Here is a 14,134-nt window from a genome sequence, read left to right as displayed (position 1 = left end):
CTGTCCTGGAACCGGAGGAGCCACCAGCCCCGGCAGCAGCCGGGAGGGAATGGGCACCCAAAGTGGAGATTTCCCCTGCCCTGGTGGCAGTTTGCAGTGGGGCGAGTCTGAGCCCGGTTGCCCCAAGGCTGGTGTTCCCAGCAGCCCTGCAAGGCTGACGTCAGCACTGTGGCACTTTCAGGGACCTGGGGGACAGAGAAGTTTAGATCTGGAACTTGGATTGGAAACGGGGGGCCCCTGGACATCAGGAGAGGGTCACACGCTTCCAGGAGGTGAGCACCCCCCCCCCCGTTGATGCCAAGCCTGCCTCCAAGTTGAGGGGTGGGCGCTGAGACAAGGAGCTGGAGGGGAGAGGGACTCGGCAGCCAAGCAGTCTCCTGGGGGCTCTCTCCTTTCTCCCCGTGGCCAGTTCCAGTTCCCTCTGGTTGCTGAGGCTGCCGGGGGTTAGCCAGCCTGGTCCTCCTGTGCTGGTCCTAGTGTCTGATTCATTCACTCAGGTATCAATTCCTGGGTGGCACAGACTGCTCAGTGCCCAGCCACAGCCGGGCCCTAGGGACCTGGTGATTAGACCAGAACCAGGTTGTGTCCCCTGGAGGCCATTCTAGCTGGGAGATGCACAACACCTAGGGGGTTGAGATAACGTCTGTGGCCAGTGCAGAAAGTGCGGCCCAGCATGTGGCCCTGGGAATGGCCTGGGATGCCTGGGGAGGAGGGATCTCCACGGGGGGATGTTTGATCTGACAAGAGGAGCCAGCTGGGCAAACCTGGGTGGAAGACTCTAGGCCGAGGGAAGGCAAAGGGCAAAGTCCTTGAGGAGGACTGGGTCAGTGCAGGGACAGCGGGTGGAACTGGGGGGGGGGCGGGGGGAGGGGCCGTCACAGCCTGCCGGGAAGTCACCGGGCGGGGGCGTCAGGGGTTATTCCAAGTGCGGATTCCAGGAGTCTTCGGGAAATGGAAAAATGCCTGTAGTCTTCTCTCTCCTTTTCTCCTTTTGATTTTTGGGGCCTCTTGTGAATAAGCACATTTGAGAAGCTCTCAGAACCGCAAGGAAGGAAGCAAAAGCTCCTCAGAGTGTTGCCTCCATCTAGCTGCAAAGGGCTGCTGGCCCCTCTCTGACGGGAGGTTACCCCACTCTGTGCCCTCCCCCACCCCGGGGGGCCACTGACTGATCAGGGGTGTGAATCCCCACCGCACCCCATCCTTGCCTCAGGTGGTACCCTTCTGGGGATGGCCGTGGAGCTAAGTGGAAGAGCTCTTGCTGAGCATGCGGGAGGCCCTGGATTCCGTCCTCAGCACTGCAAAATAAATCAATCAAAACATTTTTAAAATAACCCTACCTGACCCGCTTTCCTGGTTCTTTCACTGAGGACCTCCCTCTGTAAATCATGGGGAGCTGCTCCGCGTCTCACCCCTGGCCTCTGGGGAAGCCAGCCAGAGACAGGGGTCCTGTGTTCCGGGGCATAGAAATTGAGGTTCTGTGATCACAGAACCAGCTGATCTCCTAGGGTTCCTCCTTTCAGCTCTGAGAATCTCCAAAACTGATTTCTTCTAGTGACACAGAAAGTTCATGGCAGAGGAGGTTCACAAACCAGTCACAGTCTGAAGACACCAGGGACTGAGGGTTGGGGAGTTGGAGGCCTGCTGGTGAGTCCAGAGGCCAAGGCCCCTCCCCCACATGGTCATAATCAGGGTACCCAGGTTGAACAATTCTCCCTGTCTTCCTGGGACTCTCACAGAAGGGCCTGTCAAAGTGTGAGTCCCTGGAAGGGAAGGTGACTCAGCTAAAGGAACCATTTTACCAAAATTGCATTTTTAAAAAGAGCAATCCAAACTGGGAGTGGAGGTGCACACCTGTAAGCCCAGCTACTCAGAAGGCTGAGGCAGGAGGATGGCAAGTTTGAGGCCAGCCTCAGTGACTTAGTGAGACCCTATCTCAAAATAAAAAAATAAAAAGGACTAAAGAGGTGGCTCAGTGGCTAAACACCCCTGGGTTCTTTTTCCAGTACTGCAACAAAACAAAACAAAACAGAGGAAAAGAGCCTGGTGATCTGAACTAAGTTCAGCGTGGAGGGCTTTGTCTGATGTAGTAAATTGACAGGCCGTTGTCCAGAGGTGTGGCCTTGCTTACTGGCCCTTGTGGGACTTAGCACAGATCTGGAGAGGGGAGACAGGTGTTCCTGAGGGATGGTGGCCACCTGCATGGGGCTTCACCCTGTCTCTGCCCTTACGGCCCAAGTGTCCTTGGGCGAGTTGTTCCATCTTTTCAAGGCACACTTTCCTCATCTGTAAAGGGAGTCCGCTAAACCAGAACCTTCACAGTGAAAACGTAACAAGATGCTAGGTGATTTGCGTTCACATCACCTGAAGAGCCCTAGTCTGGACCAGAGAACTAGTAAACCAGCCACAGCAGCATCACCTGGGAGATGTTTATTAGAAAAGCAAGTGGCTGGATCTGAGCCCTGCTGAAGCGCATCTCTGAGGGCAAAGACTGGGGACCTCTCTGGGGCTCCTAAAGTACACTGAGGTTTACAAAGCTTGGCAGCCACAATCTGCACTGACATCCATTTCAGCTGAGATGTGGCTGCTGCAGTGGTTGGAGGCAGAGCAGGTTTTGCACCCATCTCCGAAGCGCTGTCATACCTGAATTTCCCAGCAATTCTCCAACATCATTCTGTTCTTACCTTTGCTCTGCTTAAGAGAAATCAGAAGCTCATGGGAGGGTAAGTGAGTTGCCTAAGAGCTTTCTATCTCACCATGGCTTGCAATAGCAATATTGATGTAAGTTGTTTCTGGCAAATGTCAGTGAGCTATTACGGGTAATAAAACTGCTCATGAATGTTTACCTGATGGCAAATGACAGGCTTTGTTGGAACAGGAGCTGGGGTAGGTGTTACAGGTTTTGATCAAGGCTTAGGAGCCTACGAACTGAAACTCCTCTCTTTTACTGTTCAGTAGTTTGATTAGATAATATATTCATGTGGTATAAACATCATGTAATAAAGAACTATAATGAGAAGTTTTCTTCCCATGCATATCCCAGAACTGTCCAGTGCCTCCCCAGGTAACTGGTTTTAGCTTATTGTGTCTAATCTAATTAAAGCCGATCCTTGATAAAGCTGAGAAGCTGAGGAGTCCCCTCTTCTACGGCTCTTGTGAACCCCCCCCCACCCCCGCAAATCTCTTCACTTGTGATCTATGCATTTTCCAAATTTATTACCCTGATAAAAGTCCACCAAATTGTAGGTTCATTTGGTTTAGCCAGTATCATCTTCTTTTAAAGAGGTACCATCTCTGAGAGAGTTCTGAGCTGCCAGTCTTTTACATTTTAGTGTGAATTATTCTAACACAGACTCTTGTTATGCAAATACAACCATATATAAAGTGCTTTGCTACCTCTGCTCAACACAGTTTACAAAATAGAATGAACACTGTTCTGAGCCTTGCTTGTTTCACTTACTGTCACGCCATTGTGTGGTGAACATTCAGGTTGTTTCAATATGTTATCATAGACGCTGCAAGATGAATAACCTTGTAATGTGGCATTTTGCAGGTGCGTACTTTATATGCAGGATGGATTCCCAGAAGTGAGATTGCTAGGTATCTGCATTGGTAATTTTGAGATAAACTGTTAATTTCCTCTCCATGAAGTTAGTGCCAATTTGCACCTGCATCAAGCTTTTGGATGAGAAATTACTATTTTCCTACTTTATCACCAAACGCATGAAATTGTCAGATCATTGAATTTTTACCAATCTGATAAGTGAAAAACAGTGACTCATAGTAGTTGTTTGTTTCAGTACTGAGGATTGAATCCTGGGGTGCTCTACCACTGAGTTACATCCCCAGCCCTTTTAATTTTAAAAAAATTCCTGCCTCAGCCTCTCCAGTAGTTGAGGTTACAAGCGCATGCCTCTGCACCCGGCTTCAATGCAGTCTTAATTTAAATGTGTTATGAAAAGTTAAAAATTTATAGCCTATTTAAATTTATAGCCTTGTATCCTTCTCCAATCCAAAATTGGATCGTTGACTTTTTCTATTTTATTTCTAGGAGTCGTTTATGTATGAGGGATGAGCATTTTGCCTTGGATGGGATTGCATGTAGTTTAGTGTTTCTCTTTCATTTTGCTGATTTGGGAGAGAAGCGTATAGATTTTTATTTTTATGCAGTCGAGTCACGCTTTCTGTTCATGACTTCAGAGCATTGGAACATGGGTACAAAAACCTTCCTCACTCTGAGGTAACAGAATGTGTCCTGTGTTTTCTTCTGTCATTTTACATTCAAATTTTTATCCATTTGGTGCACTCTGGGTGGAATTGATTCACCCCTCCCATATTTTTTCCAGATGGCCCTCTTTTCTCTGTTAAACTGAGAAGTTATTTTGTCATAAGCTATTTATTTAGCATAAGCTCTTTTCTCCACATATATCTAGATCTGTTTCACACCTTGCTCCCCCTTCCTTTTGTTTCTCTCGTCCTGTTCATTCACGTTCCCACTGTTTTGAATACTAAGGTTTAAATATTTTAAAATATATTTTAATATTTAGAAGGGCATTTCCCCTTATTTTGAGCTATTTGAAGTTCCTCTTGCTTTCTTATTTTTCATTTGAGTGTTAAAAATATAATTATACACACACACACACACACACAGGTGTTTTTATTGGGATGGCTTTAATGAAAATTCAAGTATCCCGCACATACAGAAAAGAGAAGAAATTATAAATGGATAGCTTGATGGGTTACCATGAAGTGAACACACCCTCCTTGTAACTATTACTCACGCTTGAAAATAGAGCATTACCAAAGTGTAGACCCTGCTAAGACCTCCAGACATCACTATCCCACACTCCCAAGAGGCAATCAATACCCTCATTTACTTTTTTAATACCTTTATTTTATTTATTTTATTTTTATGTGATGCTGAGGATCAAACCCAGAGTTTCACACTTGTGAGGCAAGCACTGTACCACTGAGCTACAACCCCAGCCCAATACCCTCATTTCTTATGCCCGTAGACTGGTTTTGATGTGTTTAAACAACAACAACAAAACTTTATATACCTTTTTGGTATCTGGATTTTTTTGCTTATCTTTTATTTTTATTTTTTTGAGGGGGGGATTGAACCAAGGGGTGCTCTACCACTGAGAGACATCCTCAGCCCTATTTATTTATTTATTTTGAGACAGGGTCTTGCTAAATTGCTGAAGCTGGCCTTGAACATGTGATCCTCCTGCCTCAGCCTCCGGAGTAACTGAGATCACAGGGGTGCATCTCCATGGCCCAGCTCATGCCAGGTTTATCTATTCATTCTGATTTTGTTGTTCCCAGTTGTTGGCTCTCATTGTAGCATTGCCATGAACGTTGTAACACATGATGTTCAGTGACAGACACACACATCTCTATGCTTACAGCAGAATGGCTGGGCCATGGGCTATGAATATGTTCAACTTCAGAAATACTGCCAAACTGTTTTCCCAAGAGATTGCAACACCCTCTTTCAAAGAAATGTCTGGGTGCTCCAGTTATCCTACACTCTTCCAACGCTTGGATTTGTCTTTTAAATTTTGTTCATTTCAGTGTGTGTTTAGTAATTAATTGTGGTTTTTAGTTTTCACTTCTCTAATGACTAATGAGGTTGAGCACCTTTTGCATTTTGTGTATTGGCCATTTAATTATCTTCTTTTGTAAAATGTATTGGGATTGCTTTACACTTATACATTAAATTCAGAGAATGTACATATTTCTGATGTTAAATATTCCTATCCAAGAACATAGAATGTCTTTCCATTTGTTATATCTTGTGTGTCTTTCAGTATTATCTTTGTAAGTATATATCTTGCATATTTCCTGATAAGGTTTTTGTAGGTATTTGAACCAATTATAAGTGGAGTTTTTCTAACTGGATATTGTTCATGGTACTTTCATAGTTGATTGTCTTGGATGTTCTGTGGTGATAATCATATCATCGAAAATGAAAATAATTTTACTTCCTCCTAAGGAATTTTTATATCTCTAATTTCTGAATGCATTGGCTAGTGCTGCCTGTACAATGGAACAATACACTCATAATGTTTCTGTCGTTAGTAGGAATGCTCCTAGTTATTCCAATAAAGTGCTGGACTTTATATTTCTTTGTGTTAAGGAATCACCCATCAATTTCCACTCTAATAAAGATTTTTATCAGAAAAGGATGTTGAATTTCATCAAATGTTTAGTTAGCATTTGCAGATCTCCTAGGGTCTATTATTATGTTATGTTATAATAAGAAATCTCCTAATATTGCCTTAATAAATTCCCTTTGGTTCTCTTTTTTTAAAAAAAAATATTTTTAGATGTTGATGGACCTTTATTTAATTAATTAATTTTATGTGGTGCTGAGAAACGAACCCAGTGCCTTACACATACTAGGCAAGTAAGTGCTCTACTGCTGAGCTATAACCCCAGCCCAAATCTTTGTTTTTGTATTTATTTTATGTGGTGCTGAGGATCGAATCCAATGCCTCACGCATGCAAGACAAGCGCTCAACCACTAAACTACAACCACTCCCTTAGGTTTTCCATTGTTCTGTGCCACTTAACTGGAGAATATTCTTTGACAGAACCAATAGCTACTGTGGACTTCTCTGGGCAGGGTCTGTGGACATGTGCAGGGTTGGTACCTAAAGGCTTACATCTCCTTTCCTGAAGTAAGGAACCAGTAGTTACTCCCAGTAATCCCAGTTCACAGTCCTCCTTCCTAGGAGCTGAGGTTTTCCACTCAGTTGGGGAAAACTGTATGCTTCTGATGTGTCTTTTCCAATTCGTTCTCTTGTTAACTTTCATTTCAAAACAAAACCTATTAAAAACCCCCAAACATAACCACGGAAGCTTCATCCTGTCACACTCAGTTTTGTTTATGGAATGTTTTGGAGGATGTCCCAAGAGGGTTTGAGAGTCTCTGGGCTATCCTAAAACCGAACTCGTGACTCATTGCCTTATGTTTCTCAAGAACAGTCAAGGGAAAAAAAGTTACAAGGGACTAGGTCAGAAACAAAGAAAAGGCTTTGGGCTCTTGGCCAATGGAGGATGTGATGTCCACTCACCAGGGTAGCCCACTGGTTAAGGCAGTGGGCCAGACTGGCTGGGCTGAAATCCTTGCTCAGCACCTTACTTCTTGTGTGACCTTGGACAAGTCACCTCACCCCCCTGGTCCTCAATTTCCCCATCAGAAAGAGAAGATAATAACAGTTTCTACCTTCAGCGAGTTAATGCGCAGAAAATTCCTAGGCATGTGGTGAAGCCTCCGTGGGGGACCGAGCATCCAGTAGGATTGGGCCAGGTGGTCTCTGCATTCAGTGTCTATTCTGGACCTTGGTTGACCCTGATCCTTGTGCACACATCTGTAGGGTGTGCTTAGTTGGTGGGCCAGTTCTCAAGGTCAGGGGCTTGTACCATGATGCAAAATAAAGACATTTAAAAAAATTTCCTAGAATGCAGAAAGCAAATGAATGGAACTGAAGATTCCTGTAGGTTGGCATTTCAGACGACAGACCAGCAAGGAAGCGGGTCTCATCGGGGAATAGTTGGGCCAATGCTCTTGGCTCCTAACCTGGCTTCCTGGCTTTTCTGCAGTCTTTAATTGTGGGTAATTAACCTTCCTCAAAATTAGGTCAGTTTACTTTTTTTTTTTTTGTGATGCTGGGGATTGAACCCAGGGCCTTGTGCATGAGAGGCAAGCGCTCTACCAACTGAGCTATATCCCCAGCCCCCAGTTCACTTTTTAATAGAACATCCACATCAATCTCTTGGGTAGTGCTGCCCATGGACAATGTGGTGCTTGCTTGCCAGAGGATCAGGGGATATTTTTGCTGTGGGCGGAGGGGACAGTTTTGCATGCTGAATGAGCGTGAAGGGGGAGCCACTGGGAGGGGTCTGGCTGGGCAGTGCCCAGGTTCGCCCACACTCTGAGAACACTGATCTGCCCTGGGCTGTGCTCCCTCAGGTGTTCTGTACAATTGGGTGAAGTATGGGCCAGGTCACCTCCTTTATCATCAGCTTGCTGTTTCCATAGAGACCTTCGAAAAAATAAATAAATAGAGTACAGTTCACTTAAAATGCATGGATCTTTAATGTTCAACGTGGTGGGATGTTAGTGTCCCAGGGTTACTATAACAAAGTACCACAAACTTGATGCTTTATTACAACAGAACTGGGTTCTCAGAGGTCTAGAGGCAAGAGATAAATCAAAATGCTGGCAGCGTTGTGATCTCTGGGAAGGTGCCACCAGAGGATCTTTCTCTGTCTCCTCCCAGCTTCTAAGGACGCTTCTTGACTTGTAGAGAAATCATTCAATCTCTGGCTCAATTGTCACGTGGTAGTTTCCCATGTGGCAGTCTCCTATGTGACTCTATTTTCTCTTCTTATAAGAACACCAGTCTCTTCTCTTCTTATAAGAACACCAGGGCTGGGGATGTGGCTCAAGCGGTAGCGCGCTCGCCTGGCATGCGTGCGGCCCGGGTTGGATCCTCAGCACCACATACAAACAAAGATGTTGTGTCCGCCGAAAACTAAAAAAAAAAAAAACACCAGTCATGGGATTAGGACTTACCTCAACCCAAAATGATATTGTTTCATTTATTATACCTCAAAGACCATGTTTCCAAATAAGACTCTGATTCTAATAATCTCATGTTCTGAGATTCCAAATGGATGTGAACTTGGAGAGGGGCACTATTTAATCCAGGGTAGTTGGCTTTTGACTAATGTGTATACCCATGTGACCAACATTCCAAGCAAGAGATGGAACATTTCTAATTCCCCAGAAAGTTCTCTCATGCCCTTTTCCAGACATTTCCACCACCACTGCCCACCCTGAACAACCATGGTTGATTTCTATCTCATCATAGCTAATTTTTTTTACCTGTTCTTGCACTCAAATAAATGGAAGTATGTAGTGTGATCTTTTGTGTCTGACTTCTTTTCCTTAAAATACATTTTGAGCATTGTTGGTGCTGTTGCATGGATCAATAGTTCTTTCCCTTTTGTTGTTGAATAGTAGTCCCCAGTATGGCTATATTGGTTTTCATATCTGGTCTTCTATGGATGGATAGTCAGATTGTTTTCTATTTTGTGAACTAGATATTACTGATAATATGAAGACAGCAGCAATACATATGCTTGTTCATTCCTTATGTGGATACCTATATTTTTCTAGGAGTGCAATTGCTGAGTCATAGAGTAGGTGCAGGTTTAACTTTATTAGAATTGCTCAATGGTCTTCCAGAATATTTATACCCATATGTATTCTCTTTTCAACATATCAGAGTTTCATCCTTTTGAGCTCCATTATTTTGTTGATAGTTTTTTTTTTTTTGATGCACAGGGAGGATAACCCCTCTGCAGAGGCCTCTCCACGGAGCTGTTGAGCTCAAGACCCTCCAGCAGGAGACTTGGTCCTTTCTGCTTAGTTTTGTTTTCCTTTCTATCCTGCTGTACCCATGAAGCCTTGGGGCACAAGGACCTGCTGGAGTCCCCTCACTACTGTCCCCCTTTTCAGAGAATAGCACCAGTGCGCATCCTCCAGACTCTCCTTTTCCATTCTGAGTCCCCTTGTCACAGGTCAGATGTTGGAGGTCAGAGGTTAGAAGCTGGGGGCCTTCAGAAGGGCACGAGCAGCTTCCCTGAAGTAGGAGCTGTCCAGAGCATTCAAGGGTCCCCTCAATTAGTCCCATATTGGGCTCCTTCCTCCCCTCTCCCTCCCAGCACCCCTCTCTCTTCTTTCTTTCTTTTTCTTCCACAATCAAGTATTTTCCTCAGAGAGCCCTATTGATAATACAAAAACAGTAGTAAATAAAAGAATGAATAAATTTTAAAAAGCTTGAGGTCTGGGTCTGTAGCTCAGTGGTGGAGCACTTGCCTAGCAAGTGCTCCTAGGTTTGATCCTCAGCATCACATAAAAGTAAACAAATAAAATAAAGGCATTCCATCCATCTATAACTACAAAAAATTTAAAAAAATTGTTTAAAAGCTTGAGTTTCCCAAAATCCATCTTTACTGTTAATAGCAGTGAGCAACAATAACAATAGTAAATACTGAGATAGCGATTACTGAAGGTAAATGCTCATGTTCTTAGCTCTCTGTATATGGAAACCAAGTGAATCCTTATGTAGCCCTTTGGGGTCAGAAGTTTGTACAGATGAGGAGGGAGCCTGAGGCAAGGTAGAGCCAGGCAGTCCAGCCTCAGAGTCTGAATGTTACCAATACATGTTTCCTTAGGATAATTCCTATTTTAGAAACCGAACCACATTTATTTTCAAAGAAGACTTTAGACCACTACCATAAGTGGAGTATTCAAATTACTTACCATAAATAGATGATAGCCACAGAAATGAAGACTCTGATGACCACTTAAGTTTATTCTAAATAGTGCCTGTTGTTCTCCCCCCTCCTTTTCCATGTTTTTATTGGTGCATTATAATTTTACATGATGGTGGGATTTGTTATTGCATATTCATCCATGCAACAATATGACATTATAATTTGGTCAATTTTGCTCCCTGGTATCCCCCTTTCCCTCCCTCTCTCCCTCCTTCCCCCGGTCCCTTCCCTCTACTCTACTTATCTCCCTTATATTTTCATGAGACCCTCTGCCACCTTTTCCCTTTCCTCTGTAACTTCCACATGTGAGAGAAAACAGCTGACCTTTGACTTTCTGAGTTTAGCTTATTTCACTTAACATTATGTTTTCAAGCTCCATCAATTTTCATGCAAGTGGCCTAATTTTATTCATCTTAGTGGCTGAATAAAGCTCCGTTGGGTGAATACACCACATTCATTATCCATTCATCCATTGATGGACACCTAGGCTGGTTCCACACAGTTAGGCTCTTGTGAATTGTGCTGCTATCTCTGCCCCTCCCACCTCCCTTTTTAAATGGTTTGCGCTTTGGTTGTCACATCTAGGAAATTTTGCCCAACTCAAAGTCACCAAGATTTTTTCCCTAGGTTTTCTTCTAGAAGTTTTACAGTTTGAGGTTTTACAATTAAGTCTATAATCCACGCGAGTTACTTTTTGTACATGGTGTGAGGTGAGGATTACACTTATTTTGATTTTACTCTTTTGTATAAGGATGTCCACTAGTTTCCACAACATTGATTGAAAGGACTCTGTTCCCTGTCTCCTCTGAGTCTGGCTCTTCTCAAAGACGGGGAGGATTAAAACTCACAATTGCTACAGGGATAAAAAGCCACACAGTATACAGAGCAGCTGGCACATGGTCAGCGCTTCATAAGCTCCAGTTTACCACCTGCTTTCCCGTGGTCTGGCAGTTAGGTTGTTTCCAGGGGTTTTGTTGTTATTTTATTTCAAGTATCAACAGCAATGCAATAAATACTTCTGGCTCTTCATTCATACTGCACATTCATATTAAAAATGTTTGATTAAAAAAAAGTGTTTGATCTGTGCACTAAACTGTGGGTTGCTTTAAATTGGCTCTGCTTCCAGCCAGAGGGAGCTAGCTCCCTGGGAGCTTTGAGAACTGGAATCCTGAGGATGTAGCTCAGTTTTGAGTGCTTGCTTAGCATGGGCAAGACCCTGGGTTCAATCCTAGGTATCATAAAAAAAAGAAAAGAAAGAAAAGAAAAGAAAATCCAACAACCCAACAGGGAAACTTTCCTGCCTCCTGGCCTGTGTGCCTCTATTTGGAATCAGGAAATCCCAGCACAGTGTCTATACATAGTAGATGCTTAGTTAGGGCAAACTGTAGGGGTAAACCATAGGGACCATGTTCAGCATAGCACTGCCACTGGGTCTGGGGACCCCTCAGATGTGTCCCCAGACAACAATGTTCTTTTAGCACCTGTGGCTGGTGTGTCACCCTTGGGTTCCATGTGGAGTAAGCGTTTAGGCAATTTTCTCTAAGTATGTGTTAATTTCCATGGTCAATGTTGGACCTTGTTCCATGGTACCTGGACCTTGCAGTACATACATTCAATCTCAGAGGAAGGAAGTTACTTTTTGGTTCTTTTTCAACTTTTCTTGATTCTCTGGGACTTGGTTTCTCAATTTAAGCACTCTTGTCATTTGGGGCTAGAAAATTTTTTGGTTGTTGGGGGTTGTCTTGTGCATTGTAGGATATTTGGTAGCATCCTTAGCCTCTACCCACTAGATGCCAGTAGCACCCTCACTCCTAATTGTGACTTCAAATTGTCCAATTGTCTAATGTTCCTTAGAGGACAGAATCATCCTGAGTTGAGAATTACTACTCTAGGAAAAATAGTCAGCCTGGTGCTCATATGTTTTAAACATTTCTTTAACTTTTTTTGGTCCTTGAACCCAGCAGTGATAAACATCATGATAAAGATCATGCAGGTGACTTTGGGTCACATGGGTAAAAGCTGAGCCTGTCTAGAACTCAGTTGATCCTGGTTTGGGAAGCAGACATTTGAAAACAAATCATGCCTGCCTGGATCCTATCTGATTTCAGAGAAGACCAGCTGAAGAAGGAAAGCACAATATTTCATTCATATCACACGTCTTGGCAAAGCTGTTGATCTGCCTCCTCTTGTCTCATGGGAAAAGATCTTATCAGAAATCATGAGTTAGAATATCACATTTAGTCACCCTTGATGATTTATGGTGCTAAGCATGCAGCATCAGTAGCTACCAACATCAGTAAAGAGTGAAACCAGATACCGAACACTTCCTGGGGAGCACCATCCCATCTTTAGCTTGAATCTGATCCCACCCCCGCAGGCAGAAGTAAATCGGAAACAGGAACAGCTAGACCTGCACCATGATTTTGTCCTCAGCAAAGCCTAGACTGGGGATGCTTGTTAAAAGAAAAGCTTTAGGCAATGTAGATTTAACCAAGTTGATTTGAGCAAACTGTGATTTTTGAATCAGAACCAGAAGAGGTTCAGAGAGCTTCACTGGAGCAGGTGGACAGCCAGATTTTATAGGCTGAACTCAGAAGGAAGCCAAAGAAGCTGTATTTGACGGGTTAGAGTGAAAAGAATCTAGTTAGAGGTTAATTGGTGGCGTCTGATTGGAAAAGTGTCTAGGTGGAAGTTAGTTGGCGGTTTCTGGTTGGAAAAGTCTCTAGTTTTGCTTTGACCTTGACATTGCACTGTAGTTTTTTTTTTTTAACTTTTTAAGTTGTAGATGGATATAATAGCTTTATTTTTATGTGGTGCTGAAGATCGAACCCAGTGCCTCACACGTGAGAGTCAAGTGCTCTACCACTGAGCTACAGCCCCAGCTCCTGCATTGTAGTTTGCTTATGTAGGACCCTAAAGCTGTAGATGAAGTAAACATATTCTACATGTGAAATCTCTCCACTTTCTTCAACAGAAGAATTGTAAGGGGAAGAATGGAATGGAGGGGAAAACCTCAAACTAAAAGAGACATCAATGTTTTAAATGAATACAGCCAAAAAAACTAAACTTAATGTCCTGGCAGTGCAGTTGGTTAACAAAACCACCCAGAAACCCAAAAGGGAGGGTGGGATCATTGTCAGGATGGTGGTGATTACTTCTAGGGGTAGCTGGGATTGGGATGGGGCACATGGTGAACTTCTGGGATGGTTGGCCAGATTCTGTTTTTCAATTGGGTCGTAGATAGAAGATGTGATTATCTTATAATGTTCCACTATACATTTGCTCTATGTCTTCTGTATATATTTAAAAATTTTTTTTTAGTTTTCAATGGATCTGTATTTTATTTATTTATATGTGGTGCTGAGAATTGAACCCAGTGCCTCATACATGCTAGGCAAGCACACTGCCACTGAGCTACAACCCCAGCCCATATCTTTAAATAGTTTTCTTAAAAGTAAGGTGCAAAAGAATATGTGTAGTATGTTCCCTTCGGGGAGCAAAAAGAGAGGAAATAGGAAAATTATGCTTTTATTTTAAAACATAAGTAATGCAAGGTCAAGCCAAAAGCTGACCAAAATGGTAATCTGTCAGGAAAGGGTGAAGTGGAGCAAAGGAGAGATTGGAGGCTAGACCTTTCTGATAGACCATTGGTATTTGTCACTTTGTAATGATGTAATTGTTTTATGTAACTGAAACCACAAATATATTTAAATCCCTAAAAATCAAAAATAAATTGAAACACATGGTCTTTCTGACTGTACATTTCTAGTGGAATAGATCC

General features: G+C 43.3%; 1 protein-coding gene and 1 non-coding gene across 5 annotated transcripts in view; one reads left to right on the top strand and one right to left on the bottom strand.

Moving 5' to 3' along the window:
- Positions 1-14,134, top strand: part of Il34 (interleukin 34) — a 62,284-nt gene that overhangs the window by 24,610 nt on the left and 23,540 nt on the right. The window lies entirely within an intron of this gene.
- Positions 7,667-7,740, bottom strand: Trnae-cuc (transfer RNA glutamic acid (anticodon CUC)). The gene has a single exon. It is a non-coding gene; the product is annotated as a tRNA-Glu (tRNA).

Source organism: Marmota monax, unplaced genomic scaffold, assembly GCF_021218885.2.
Source record: "Marmota monax isolate L192 unplaced genomic scaffold, Marmota_monax_Labrador192_F-V1.1 WCK01_AAM20220418_F8-fsc00024, whole genome shotgun sequence".
Taxonomy (NCBI): domain Eukaryota; kingdom Metazoa; phylum Chordata; class Mammalia; order Rodentia; family Sciuridae; genus Marmota; species Marmota monax.
The sequence above is the reverse complement of the archived record's forward strand: the minus strand, read 5'-3'. Positions and strand labels throughout refer to the sequence as shown.